This window comes from Cucurbita moschata, unplaced genomic scaffold (assembly GCF_002738365.1).
Source record: "Cucurbita moschata cultivar Rifu unplaced genomic scaffold, Cmos_1.0 Cmo_Scf00065, whole genome shotgun sequence".
Lineage (NCBI taxonomy): Eukaryota > Viridiplantae > Streptophyta > Magnoliopsida > Cucurbitales > Cucurbitaceae > Cucurbita > Cucurbita moschata.
The window spans coordinates 580,001-593,413 of NW_019268581.1; the positions used below are offsets into that span (position 1 = coordinate 580,001).

Sequence of the window (13,413 nt, forward strand, 5' to 3'; positions counted from 1 at the left end):
AGTTCATGACCTATTAGAAGTAGAAGACGCTCTGTTGGGATTAGGATCCTCACGGACAAAAAAGATTGCAGTCAGTATGATAGTGATCGAGTGACATTGGTTCTTCGGCCCAAACATAGGAATCTCTTCGATATGATACAAAATGGATCAGCATCATAATTATTTTAAATTAATTAACCAAAAGATAACGCTAAAGACCAAACTGAGCATTACTAACAACTAGGAATAAAATGTAAAATATTCGAACCAATAACCAAATGAAAACTAAACTTCGAAGTATAATAAAAATGTAACGGTGAGATCTCGCATAGGTTGGAGAGGGGAACGAAACATTCCTTATAATGTCGTAGAAACTTCTCCCTAGCAGACACGTTTTAGAACCATGAGGCTGAGAGCAATATGTAACGGCTCAAAACGAACAATAATTTTTAGCGGTAGGCCTTGATGGTTGTAACATATTAAAGAAGACAATTTTTGTTAACAATGAGCTTTGACTATTATAACATATCTATTAGCGATGGACTTGAGCTGTTGTAACCGGTCGACCCGAAAAATATTTCTTAGGGGTGAGATTAAAATGATATATATATATTCTTTTTTTATTCTTTCCATCCTTTGGAAGAAATAAAAACTTGATCCCAATTCATTACTTGCAATTTCTAAAATTCATATTAGCAAATTAATTGAATATTATCCCAAAGATTATATAATGAGATGGACAACAATGAAACTAACATCATCCCATCCAACCATTTACAATACAACATAATCACAAATAAACTTAGTCTCAACTTGGCTTTCATTGTTGCGATGATATTGCTCCTCGTCTCTTCTTTTGGTAATTTTAAACCTTGTTTCTTTTTCTTCTTTTTTTTCGTTTTTTGATAACTCTCTAAAAGTAGAGTTATATCAAGTCTTGTTGCCGTTAATTTTGCACTTATACTCACCATTTTCTCATTAATTGCTCCATTTATTCTAATTAGTATACATGAATTAGCCAATTGTGGTTTAATATGAAAGAAGATTAATTTCCATAAATTGAGCTTCACTGTACACTTAATTGAACTATTTGGTAAAATTCTAGAACATTTATGCTGAACCATGATGTTATAGAAAATCTAGAAACAACACTGCTTGCAAATCTGGAAATAAATTGCAGACCTTGATGCTGAAGAAATCAACAAATCTAGAAATAAATTGCAGACCTTGATGCTGAAGCAATCCAGAAAGCAAACTTTTCAGGGATGACCTAGAAATTTTAATCCACATCAGAAGTCCACGTGGATCATTGGCTACCAAATTAGAAACATCCTAAGTGGACAATTTTATCCTTTCTCAGCCCTAAATTAGAAGAAACAAGCATTATAAAAGAAAAAGGATACCTAAAATAGGGAGGAGCCACACTTGGGGAGAGAAATCGAATTAGAAAGTAGCAGTCTTCGCTGCTGTGAAACCAGAGAAGAAGAAGAAAATCCTAATCCAGCAGCTGTTGTCCAAAATCCTAATCCAGCAGCTGTTGACAACAGAAGGAAAAGGAGACCAACAAGGATTGATTAGGGTAAAGAGGTGGACGTGAGAGCTCAAGGGAAGGGAACTTCCATTGAAGAACGACAACAAAATGGGATAACTCTCTATTTCCTTATTCTCTTTTCTCATTCCATCAATTTTACATGATTGAGATGAATTCCTCTATTTAATTCAGTTTGTATGGAGAGCTTGTTGGATCGATATGACAACCCTAGAATGGGTGAAGAGGGTTTCAACAATAATTTTTTTTTAATAACAATAAAACTTGATACCATGTAATAAAAATTAAAACAATTTAGAATTTAAATAGGAAAAGGGTTAGAAAATATAACACCGTAGTTTTATAGTGGTTTGGTTAAACTCGACCTACTCCACTCCCCAAGTGCCTCTTGGGAATTTGAATAGAACTTTCTGACTCTTTCCTCGGATTAGAGCCCGAGCCCAACTGCTACACTAATTCTTTTACGAGTGCAAGAGAAAACTCAATCTTTTCTATGGCTCAGGATCAAACCGGTACACTGCTCTTTTTACGAGTTCAAGAGCAAACTCAATCCTTTGCCACGACTCAGGATCAAACCGGTACAATTGTCTAAAATCTTATAGAAACACACACTCTCTGGAGTAATAGATTTACAATTTTCTCACCATACAATAGACATCTCTCTCAAGAATAAGATAAACAATAAATAGAATTGGAAGTTATAAACAAGAAATAGAATTGGAAGCTATAAACAAGAAATAGAATTGGAAGCTATAAACAAGAAATAGAATTGGAAGCTATAAACAAGAAATAGAATTGGAAGCTATAAACAAGAAATAAAATTGGAAGCTTTGTAGAGAGCAACAATGGAGACTTTTAAACAAAAAAATCGAGAAAACTAAAAAAAATTTGAAGTTATAAACAAGAAATAAAATTGGAAGCTTTGGAGAGAGCAACAATGGAGGCTTTTAAACAAAAAAATCGAGAAAACTATGGAAATTGTGTATTGTGTTCTATGTTGTGTGTAAACAAGAAATAAACTATGGAAATTGTGTATTATATTCTATGTTGTGTGTAAACAAGAAATAGAATTGGAAGCTATAAACAAGAAATAAAATTGGGAGCTTTGGAGAGAGCAACAATGAAGGCTTTTACAAAAAAAAAAAAAAAAAAAATCGAACAAAAAAAAATCAAGAAAACTATAAAAATTGTGTATTGTGTTCTATGTTGTGTGTGTGTTGTGTTCTTGAAAATATGAAGAGGTGATGAGTTTAAACAGTGATCAAGTTGTAAGTGATAAGTTTAAATATAGATCAAGTCCTAAAAATAGGAATTGATACGGACCACGAAAAATAATATTTATTTATTTTTAAATTTATCGTAAAAAATGATAGACCACATGTTTCATTATATTATTTTAAATCCATTTTTATTTTTTATATATTATATATAAATATATAATATATATATATATATTTATATGTAATAATATAATAAAAAAATGTTAATGAAAATCATTTAATAGTAATTGAAAAGTTTTATAAATCTAATTGAAATATTATAAATGTAATTAAAATAATTTTATAATTCAAGAAAACTAGTTTTCATGGAAATAGTAACGGAAAATTTTTATTTTAGTTGAAAGCAATTGAAAATTCCACCATTTGCTAACTCTACCAAAGTTATAAATGTCATACTTTGATTGGTCCATGATGTCAATTTTATCACCATATCATCAATTTTGTCACCACATCATCAAGTCAGGTATCTTGTTTTGAATTTGATTGGTCCATGATGTCAATTTTACCGCCACATCATCACGTCGGGTATCTTGTTTTGATTGAAACTTCTCCGTTTTATCTCTAATTTGAGTGAACCAAAAAAGACATTGAAATCGTTATTCCCAACCTTACACTATGGACAAAATACTGAGAATTGTTAATAATTGAAGGTAGGTTTGTTATCATCAAAAAGTCAATTAATTAATTAATTAAAATTAATTAATTTGAGATTAAAGGACAAAAAAGCCAACCATCTCCCCTTTTTTATCATGACAAATCATTTAAAAAAAATAATATGAAATCCATAAAACCATAAAACTTAAAATAATGAACATGTCGAAATAATAATATTGTGACAATATCGATGCATCATCATAGGCATTCTAATATATCATCAGAAATTTGAAATTCACTCACATCCATATTCTCTCTCTATATTAATGCTTCAATGAATTATGAAACATCACAAGGACGAAGTGATTCATTAATTATAAAATAACAACCAAGTGATTCATTAATTATAAAATAACAAATTTAGAGCAATTTTTTCCTAATTTTCTCCCCTTTGTAATCATAAAAAAAAATTCTCCTCTTTGTAATTATAAAAAAGAACAATAAAAAATAATAAAAGAATGACATGCTCCCCCTAAGAACATGCATTTAAATAAGATTATAAAATTCAAGATATATCACACCGAGTAATACCAAACTCAAATTCAAGATATATCACACCCAATAATATCAAGTTCAAGCCTATTTTTGCAAAAAAATTTCTTCATTTAACGGCTTGGTAAAAATATCCGCTAATTGATTATTAGAGTTTACAAAATCAAGAATAATATGTCCATTTTGCCCTTGCTCTCTAATAAAATGATGTCTAATGTCAATATGTTTAGTTCTAGAATGATGAACAGGATTTTTGGTTAAATTAATAGCACTGGTGTTATCACAAAATATAGGCACACTATCAAATTTTAATCCAAAATTACGAAGAGTTTGTTTCATCCAAATAATTTGAGCACAACAACTAGCAACCGCAATATATTCCGCTTTCGTAGTAGATAAGGCAACCAAATTTTTCTTTTTACTAAACCAAGAAACTAATGAACTACTAAGAAATTGACAAGTTCCACTAGTACTTTTACGATCAAGTAAACTTACAGCAAAATCCGCATCAGAATATCGTACCAATTTAAACTCAACATTTCTAGGATACCACACTCCTAAATTAATAGTCCCAAGTAAATATTTAAATATTCTTTTAGGCATGTAGATGAGATTCTTAGGGCAAGATTGAAACCTAGCACAAAGACATACACTAAACATAATATCAGGTCTACTAGCAGTCAAGTAAAGTAAAGATCCAATCATACCTCGATAAAATTTTATATCTACACATTTACATTTTTCATCCTTATCAAGCTTGGTAGATGTGCTCATTGGAGTTTTTGCAATCTTACCTTCATTGAGCTTGAACCTTTTGAGTAAATCCTTGATTTACTTCTCTTTATTTAGGAAGATATCATCTCTCAGTTGTTTGATTTGAAGTCCAAGAAAGAAACTGAGCTCTTCCATTATACTCATTATGCATACATTTAGAAAATTCTTCATATAAAGAAGGATTAGTAGAACCAAATATAATATCATCCAGATATATTTGCACTAATAGCATATCTTTTTCTTTAATTTTAATAAAGAGAGTAGTGTCGAGCTTACCCATTTTGAAATCATTCTCAATAAGAAAATTACTAAATCTATCGTACCAAGTTCTTGGAGCTTGTTTTAAGCCCTAAAGAGCCTTTTTCAACTTATAGACATGATGTGGAAAGTCAAAATTTTCAAATCGAGGAGGTTGTTTTACATAAACTTCCTCCATAATATAACCATTTAAGAATGCATTTTTCATATTCATTTGATATAATATAAAATTTTTGTAAGAAGCAAATGCAGGTAACATTCTAATAGCTTCTAATCTAGCAACGGGTGCAAAAGTTTCTTCATAGTCTATACCTTCCTCCTGACAATAACCTTGAGCTACAAGTCTAGCTTTAGGCATTGCTTGCCTTCGGCAACCAAACATCACTTTTGTGGAATTCAATTTTGTTTGACCACACACGTCACCTGCGCGTGCATGTTCAATCGTGTGCAACACAACAACGTTGATGATGTTAATATAACACATGCAGAAGCAATTTGGATCTTAGGCATTCTAAGTACATCAATTATAGTAAATTAGCTAGCATGTTCAAAAGCATCAAAACTCAATGAGTTTGAATAATAACCTTTTGTCGCTCAAGTTTCTTTTTTCTCATGAACTGATTTCAAATCACCACTAGTGTCTTCTCCACTATTCTCCGGCCTTAGAACGGGATTTGTGGAATCCGGTGAATGACTAAATTTGGGAGGGATTTAGTATATATGAAGAGAGAATTTGTGAGAGGTTTTTCTCAAGGTTTTTTCCAAAAAATGATGACCTTCCATGTACCATAATCATTCTATTTATAGAGTCATGTTTGCATATTCATGCAAATTTGAGATCACAAAATTTTGACACTCAAAATTTTACTCAAATGTTTGGGATTATGGGGTAAACATGTTTGAGTTCACCAAATTTTGACACTCAAAATTCTACTAAAATTTGTGAGGTTTATTTAGGAAGCATGCAAGTTTGGTTAAACCAAATTTTGACACCTCCAAATTTCACTAACTAAAACATGGATTTTTCCATTAAATGAAGTCAACCGTTTGACTTTCTTCATTTTGATTCAACAATTAATTTGAATAATTAATTTCAAATTAAAGTAATATTAAATGATTAATTAAGCTATTTAATTAATATTTAATATTAATTCAAATGCCAATCCCAATCAATTCCGACACATATTGGATTGAGATATTTCAATTTTATTTAAATATCTCAGATTCTCTCTTTTTGTTTAATTCGTAAATAAAACAAAAATGCAGTTAAATATATCGTATATATGTAGCGCAGATTCCCTAATTTGAATTCGAACACTTCAAACTCACTCGTCATACTGTTCTATGGTTTAGTCCGATATGAGCTAGCAGAGGGACCTAATGGACCTATAGATCATGGGCTCCAATGATCCAAGATTGACCGGTTAAACTCATTAACCTTGTTAACCAACATTCGTTAACTACTAGGACACTCCACTATAGCCTAGTAGTTGCCCTCCCCTCATTATAGATATATTTTTGTCCATTTGTTATAACCATGATTAGTAAGTCGATCCTTCACATCTTGTTCGTAACTAGAGCTGGGTCAATTTACCGAGAGCTACTGAACTAGAACGTTCTAACTCCCTTTCCTCTCCCTTACCCCTGAAGTTACTTCTTGTTCCTTATTCTTCATTGATCCTCTAATGAACAATTGGTTTGTGGTCCAACCAGTAAACCAAATCCCTCTCAGGCCAATGAGAGGATGGGACCCCTTGTTCAAGACTTGGAGTCAATACTTAAGGGAACTACCTCTCTTCTATCCCTAAAAGTGGGTAGGAGTGAATTTCATCTTACACCCCACGTCCCCAGCCATTCACCCAGTCTTACCCCTGAAATAGGAGGCCTATTGAGTCGGCGAACTCGAGCCACTCTCACCCATGCAAAAGGATAATTCCGAATAAATAGGAGTTCATGGTTAGCTCAGGATTAAAATCGAGTTACCTAGGTCATCGAATGAAAAGAAAATCAGTCTCAACAGTAAACAGCATTATAAAGTGAGAGTGATTTTCTTCACGGTCCGATCTTATGCAATACTCATTGCATAGGACACCCCCACTCACATGTTTCCACATGTACAATTTAGTGATCACATTGTTTATGTCATATACAAAAGTGGGCCGCATCCATAGTGTTCCTAGGATAAGGTACTCAGCCTTATCCCCATACGATAGATGATTTTGACTATATACTTGAACTTGATCCACTCTTATGTCTCTACATATAATTCAAGTAATTATACTATAGTCAGAGTGTTCTTAGTTTATTAGATTTAGATTAATAATCGTAAAGTTCACTTTATTCAATAACAATCTTTACGGAATAAACAACAATAATAACTTTATTGAAAATAGAATATGTTTTTTGTTTACAAACTATGAGTTTTAGGACATAAAACCCAACAAACATTGCTTCTCATTGTCATATTAGTTCCCAACAACACGATCCATGCATCATGATATGATGCATGACCATCTTAGTTTGCTTAAACACATCCGTTTGGAATTGACCCATGTGTCGATCATCTCATTAGGACATTTCAAACATCCATCCATCTAGATTCTCTTGAGCATCAGACTCTCCCGTGTACATGCTAAACCATTTACGACATACTTTCTTAATAGCGGGTGCATGATCCAACCTTCGACACATGGGTTGGGGAGCAATGTTGGCACATCTATGCCATCTCTTACTTTCTTGTTTCTTTAGTCAACCATAAAAAATGTTATCTATTTTAAGAATAAGACCAATCATTACCTCATGCATAAATTCTAACTTGGAAAAATATGAAATTAAGGGTCACAGTTGATGGGACAAAGGTAATGTGCCATTGAAACCATATCACAATCCTGACTCAAATTTTGTTAAACATGTCATTCTCTAATAATCATGCCAAAAACTTGATGATGGAATATAAAATTTTCAACTGACGAGTGTCGAAGGAATCATCATTTTCAAATGACAATTGTGGTTGGTGGCGTTTGTTGTTACAAACCTTGAGGATGTGAATCTAAGAACGATCATTAAGGTAATATATTGTGTCTTCTTCTTCAATGATGGAAGGAGAAGACACTAAACCGATTGAAGCAGCCATTTGAAGAATCTTTTAAAAATCACCTCCCGAAGATGTCTGGGCTAAAACTGCTAGTAGCCTAGACATTGAGTTGGAAATTCAATGTTTTTCCTTTACGACAGATCTGGTAAAAGACCATTTTTCGAAAGACATATCAAGACTATTTACTTTTCGTTAAAGGATCGTCATATCCTTTATGCCCTCATGTTTGATGTTCACACAGAGAACCTTAACATCTCATCAGATACTCACTTCATAGTAGTCATTTTCAGTATATTTTACAAGTTAACCATTCAAATGTCTCCCCCACAACTCTTACATCTTCTCCAAAAGGATTTACTATGCTGATAGAGGTAAATCTGGAGAAATCGTCAACCTGTTTCCAAAACCCTTTCATGGGATTAGATTAATAAGAATTCTACCTAGATCCTTAAATATGTGAGCCTTCCAACCAGGAAAGATCCACAGTTTGCTCAAACCATCGAAAATGATGATGGAAAACGTAAAAGTAAAATTCAATGAAAATTAAATTTTCTTTCCAAAGGTAAAGATTCTTAAGCTCGAGATTGAGTATCTTAGGAATCTCAAGATCTCCATAAGAAATCAACATGTCAAAGTCTATGCAAATAGAGCCCGTTCATTACAATAAAGAAGTAGTTTCTATTGATTATGAGATCAATCCCAGATCTCCAACTCAAACTGAATTGGATACTACATCTATCTTCAACCAGATTGATATTATCACAGATGAATTGTCCACGGATAAAGAATTCCTAAAAATGGCATTACAACCTCAAAGCATATCATAAATATTCAACATCTAAATAACTTCTCAAACAAGATTCTCTCAACCATTGCAAGACAAGTTAAGAAGATTGAAGAAAAAAATTAAGGAAAAACGACAACAAAAGAAATAAAAAAAAAAACTATTTCAAATAGTACTAGCGTGAGATTCCCAAAAGTTGAGGAAAGTTCTTTTTGTTCATACCAGCTATTTTAGACAAAATAATCAGTCTCTCAATAGAAGAGGCACTTGCTCTTATTGAAGAAAAGCTAAACAATCTTTCAATTTGGATTGAACCTTAAGTAATTAAACTTGTTGTGTCATAATCAATCATATGAGAATGACCTCAAAAATTTTAAAAATGATTTCTCTAAAAAAAGAAAAGGTTCCCAAAAAAAAACTAGACCTCATCAACAAAATTGTTAAATTAGAGGATAAAGTCCAAAAAACTAGATGAATAAAAATTGGTATCCTAAGCCCTCTTTCCCCGATGTTCCGTTCGAAGAAAAAACTCAAATGACTCAATCTACCTATGAAGGAACATGCATACATAAGTGGAATATAGATGGTCTATCCGGTCATCTAGTCATAAATTTAATCAACAAAATGTTGATGGGAGCTACCGCCTATAGGCTTCGAGGTAAGTTTGACCACGCTATTGCTCAAATTGTAACTTTTGGTTTCACATGAATACTCAAGGATGGATTGGAGAAGCATATCTCCGACAAAGAAAAGCAAAGGATACTCAACCATACACTACTATAAAAAAAGAATGATACAAGTGTTGAATAGCCGTTAATACCCTTTTATATATTGTCTTAAAGTTTGTCGTAGGTGAACTAGAAATCCATACTGAACGTTTGAGAAAATTCTTATGATTATAAGATGGGAAAAGTTAGCTACTTCTGATGGTACAAAGATATAATTGTAACTAAGGTTATGACAAGATATGATAGTACCCTCTAATTATGGACATGCGCTTCATTGAAGGACTTCCAAAGTATTTTTCTCGAAGGATAACTACCACTCTCAATGAAGAGTGTAAGCATTAGATTCCTGGAATGAATTCACTTATGGTGATTTAGGTTCTGTAATAGCCAAGTCGACCGCCAACAAATATTGTCTACTTTAGCTCGTTACGTATCGTCGTCAGTCTCACGGTTTTAAAAGCATCTATTAGGGATCAAAATGATATTAATTAACTAATCAGAGTGGTGCAGTGGAAGCGTGGTGGGCCCATAACCCACAGGTCCCAAGATCGAAACTTGGCTTTGATACCAACAATAAATAACATTCCCATCAACTACAAGGTCTGACTGGTACTACTTTTGGTTTCACAGTGGATTCTCATACTCAAAGACAGGTAATATTTTCGTCTTCAACCTCAATGATATTAATTCACTCTTTTAAATTAGGATTTAGGCCTTCTAGAAATTCAAAATTCACCGGCAACTATGTTGAGAGTTTCGCCCTACTTAATCTACATTCACATTTTTCACCTTGCTTTGTTGGAACCTTGGGCAAGGTTTACCTTCGACATTCAAACATCACTTATGTGGAATCAAAACTTGTTTCACCATACACGCTGCCTATGCATGCATGTTCAATTGTATGCGACACAACAACGTTGTATCTCATCGTCATCTTGGTTCCTCACAACACGTCCCATGCATCGTGATGCAATCTCAAGTCTCGAGATAGCTTGACCATCTTGGTTATGCAGACACATCCCTCGGGACAGTTTGGCCAAGTGGTCTAAGTTGCTAGATTTAGGCTTTGGTTTGAAGGGGCGTTGTCCCACAGCTGTCATTTATTTTCATTTTTTGTAAACCTTCAAGCCCGCTGCTAGCACATATTCTAAAAACCTCATGATTTTAAAACGCGTCTACTATAGAGAGAGTCTAGCCCTACTCTGACCAGTGCATCGTGTAACGGTCATACTTCTTCAAATATGCGACTTCATGATCTTGACACGCTCGCCAAAAACCTTATGGGGTACACAATCTCCATTCACATTTTTCATCTTGGCTTTGTGGCTTTGTTATACCATAGGCAAGGTTTGCCTTCAGCGTTCAAACATCACTTATGTGGAATCAAAACTTGTTTGACCACACACGCTGCCTATACATGCATGTTCTATCATGTGCGACACAACAATGTTGCATCTCATCGTTATCTCGGTTCCCAACAACACGATCCATGTATCGTGATGCAATCTCATGTCTTGAGATACTCGATCATCTTAGTTTTTCTGGACACATTCGTTGAGATAGTTTGGCCGAATGGTCTAAAGCGCTAGATTTAGGCTCTGGTCCAAAAGGTTGTGGGTTTAAATCCCACAGCTGTCATGATCATACTTTTTTAAATGAGCGGCCTCGTGATCTTGACACACTCACGATAAACCTAAAGGAGGAGTACTCAATCCCCATTCACATTTTTCACCGGCTTTGTGGCATTGTTGCCTTGTGATCTTGACATGCTCATGATAAACCTAAAGGAGGAGTATTCAATCCCCATTTACATTTTTCACCCGGCTTTGTGGCTTTGTTGTTCCTTAGGTAGGGTTTGCCTTTGGGGTTGAAACATAAATAATGTAGAACTAAAAATTGTTTGACCACACACCGCCAATGCATGCATGTTCAATCATGTGCGACACAACATCATTGCATCTCATTGTCTGACCCATGCATCGTATTGCAATCTCATGTCTAGAGATAGCTTGACTATCTTGGTTTATCAAGGCACATTTGTCATACAGTTTAGTCAAGTGGTTTAAGATGCCAGATTTGGGCTCTAGTTTTAAAGGGCATGGGTTTAAATCCACTAGCAATCATTTATTTTCATTTTTTGTAAAGCCTCAAGTCTTACTTGTTTTGACTTTTTATGTATCACTATTAACCTCGTGGTTTTAAAACTCATCTATTATGAAGAGATTCTAATCCAACTTCGACCAGTGTCTCGTGATCTTGTCCAACTTCGACCAGTGTCTCGTGATCTTGTCATGCTCACGACAAATCTAAAGGAGTACTCAATCTCCATTCACATTTTTCACTCGACTTCGTGGCTTTGTTATACCTTAGGTAGATTTTTTCTTCAGCATTCAAACATCCATAATGTGGAATTAAAACTTGTTTGACCACACACGCCGTCTATGCGTGCATGTTCAATCATGTGCGACACAACATTGTTGCATCTCATTGTCATCCCGGTTTCCACCAGCACAACCCATGCATCGTATTGCAATCTCATGTCTCGAGATAGCTCGACCATCTTGATTTGTCCAAACACATTCGACAGTACAATTTGGCCGAGTTGTCTAAGGTGTTAGATTTTGACTCTGGTTCAAAAGGGCATGGATTCAAATCCCACAGCTGTTATTTATTTCATATTGTTTGCTTCGTGATCTTGACACGATTATGACAAACCTTAAGGAGTATTTAATTCCCTTTCATATTTTTCATCTTGCTTTGTGGCTTTGTGGCTTTGTGGCTTTGTGGCTTTGTGGCTTTGTGACTTTGTGGCTTTGTGGCTTTGTTGGACCTTAGGCAGGGTTTGCCTACGGGTTTCAAATATCAATAATGTGGAATTAAAACTTGTTTGACCGCACACGCTGCCTATGCGTGCATGTTCAATCATTTGCGACACAACAACGTTGCATCTCATGGTCATCTTGGTTCCAAACAACACGACCCATGTCTGGAGATAGCTCGACTATCTTAGTTAGTCCAAACACAATTGTTGGGATAGTTTGGCTTAGTGGTGGAAGGAGTTAGATTTAGGCTTTGGTTTAAAAGGGATTTGTTTTTAATCCCATAACTGTCATTTATTTTTATTTTTTTTTAAAAACCTCAAGTCCGCTACTAGAACATATGGTTTATTTTGACATTTTATGTATTGTTAATCTCATGGTTTTAAAACCTGTCTACTGTGGGGAGTCTAATCTTGACATGCTCACAAAAAACCTTAAGGAGTACTCAATCCCTATTCATATTTTTTACCCAGCTTTGTGGCTTTGTTGGACCTTAGGCAGGATTTTCCTTCAGCATTCAAACATCACTTATGTGGAATTCAAACTTGTTTGACCACACACACCAACTATGCGTGCATGTTCAATCATGTGCGACACAACACGTTGCATCTCATTGAAGATGAGAGCCCCCAATCAGGAAAGACTCACAGTCTGCTCAAATCATCGAACATCATAACGAAAAGCCCAGAAGTAAGATTCAATGAGAATCAGATTTCCTTTCCAAAGATAAAGGAATCCTTAAGCTCGAGATCCAATACCTCGTGAATCTCTAATACCTCCATAAATCATCAACATGACAAGATCTATGCAAGTAGAGTCTCTTGATTACAACAAAAAACTAGTTTCAGTCCATTATGAAGACAGTCCTAGATCTCCAACTCAAACGAAAGAGGATACATCTATCTTCAACCAGATCAATGTTATCCCAAATGAAATTTTTGCTTATAAAGAATTCCTGTAAAGGGATTTCGCATTAAAAAAGAATACTTGAGAGAGGAATGC

At 34.3% G+C, this 13,413-nt stretch overlaps 1 non-coding gene across 1 annotated transcript; it reads left to right on the forward strand.

Moving 5' to 3' along the window:
- The first annotated feature begins 10,087 nt into the window (after positions 1 to 10,087).
- TRNAM-CAU lies at positions 10,088 to 10,159 on the forward strand. Its single transcript has one exon. It is a non-coding gene; the product is annotated as a tRNA-Met (tRNA).
- Positions 10,160 to 13,413: the final 3,254 nt, after the last annotated feature.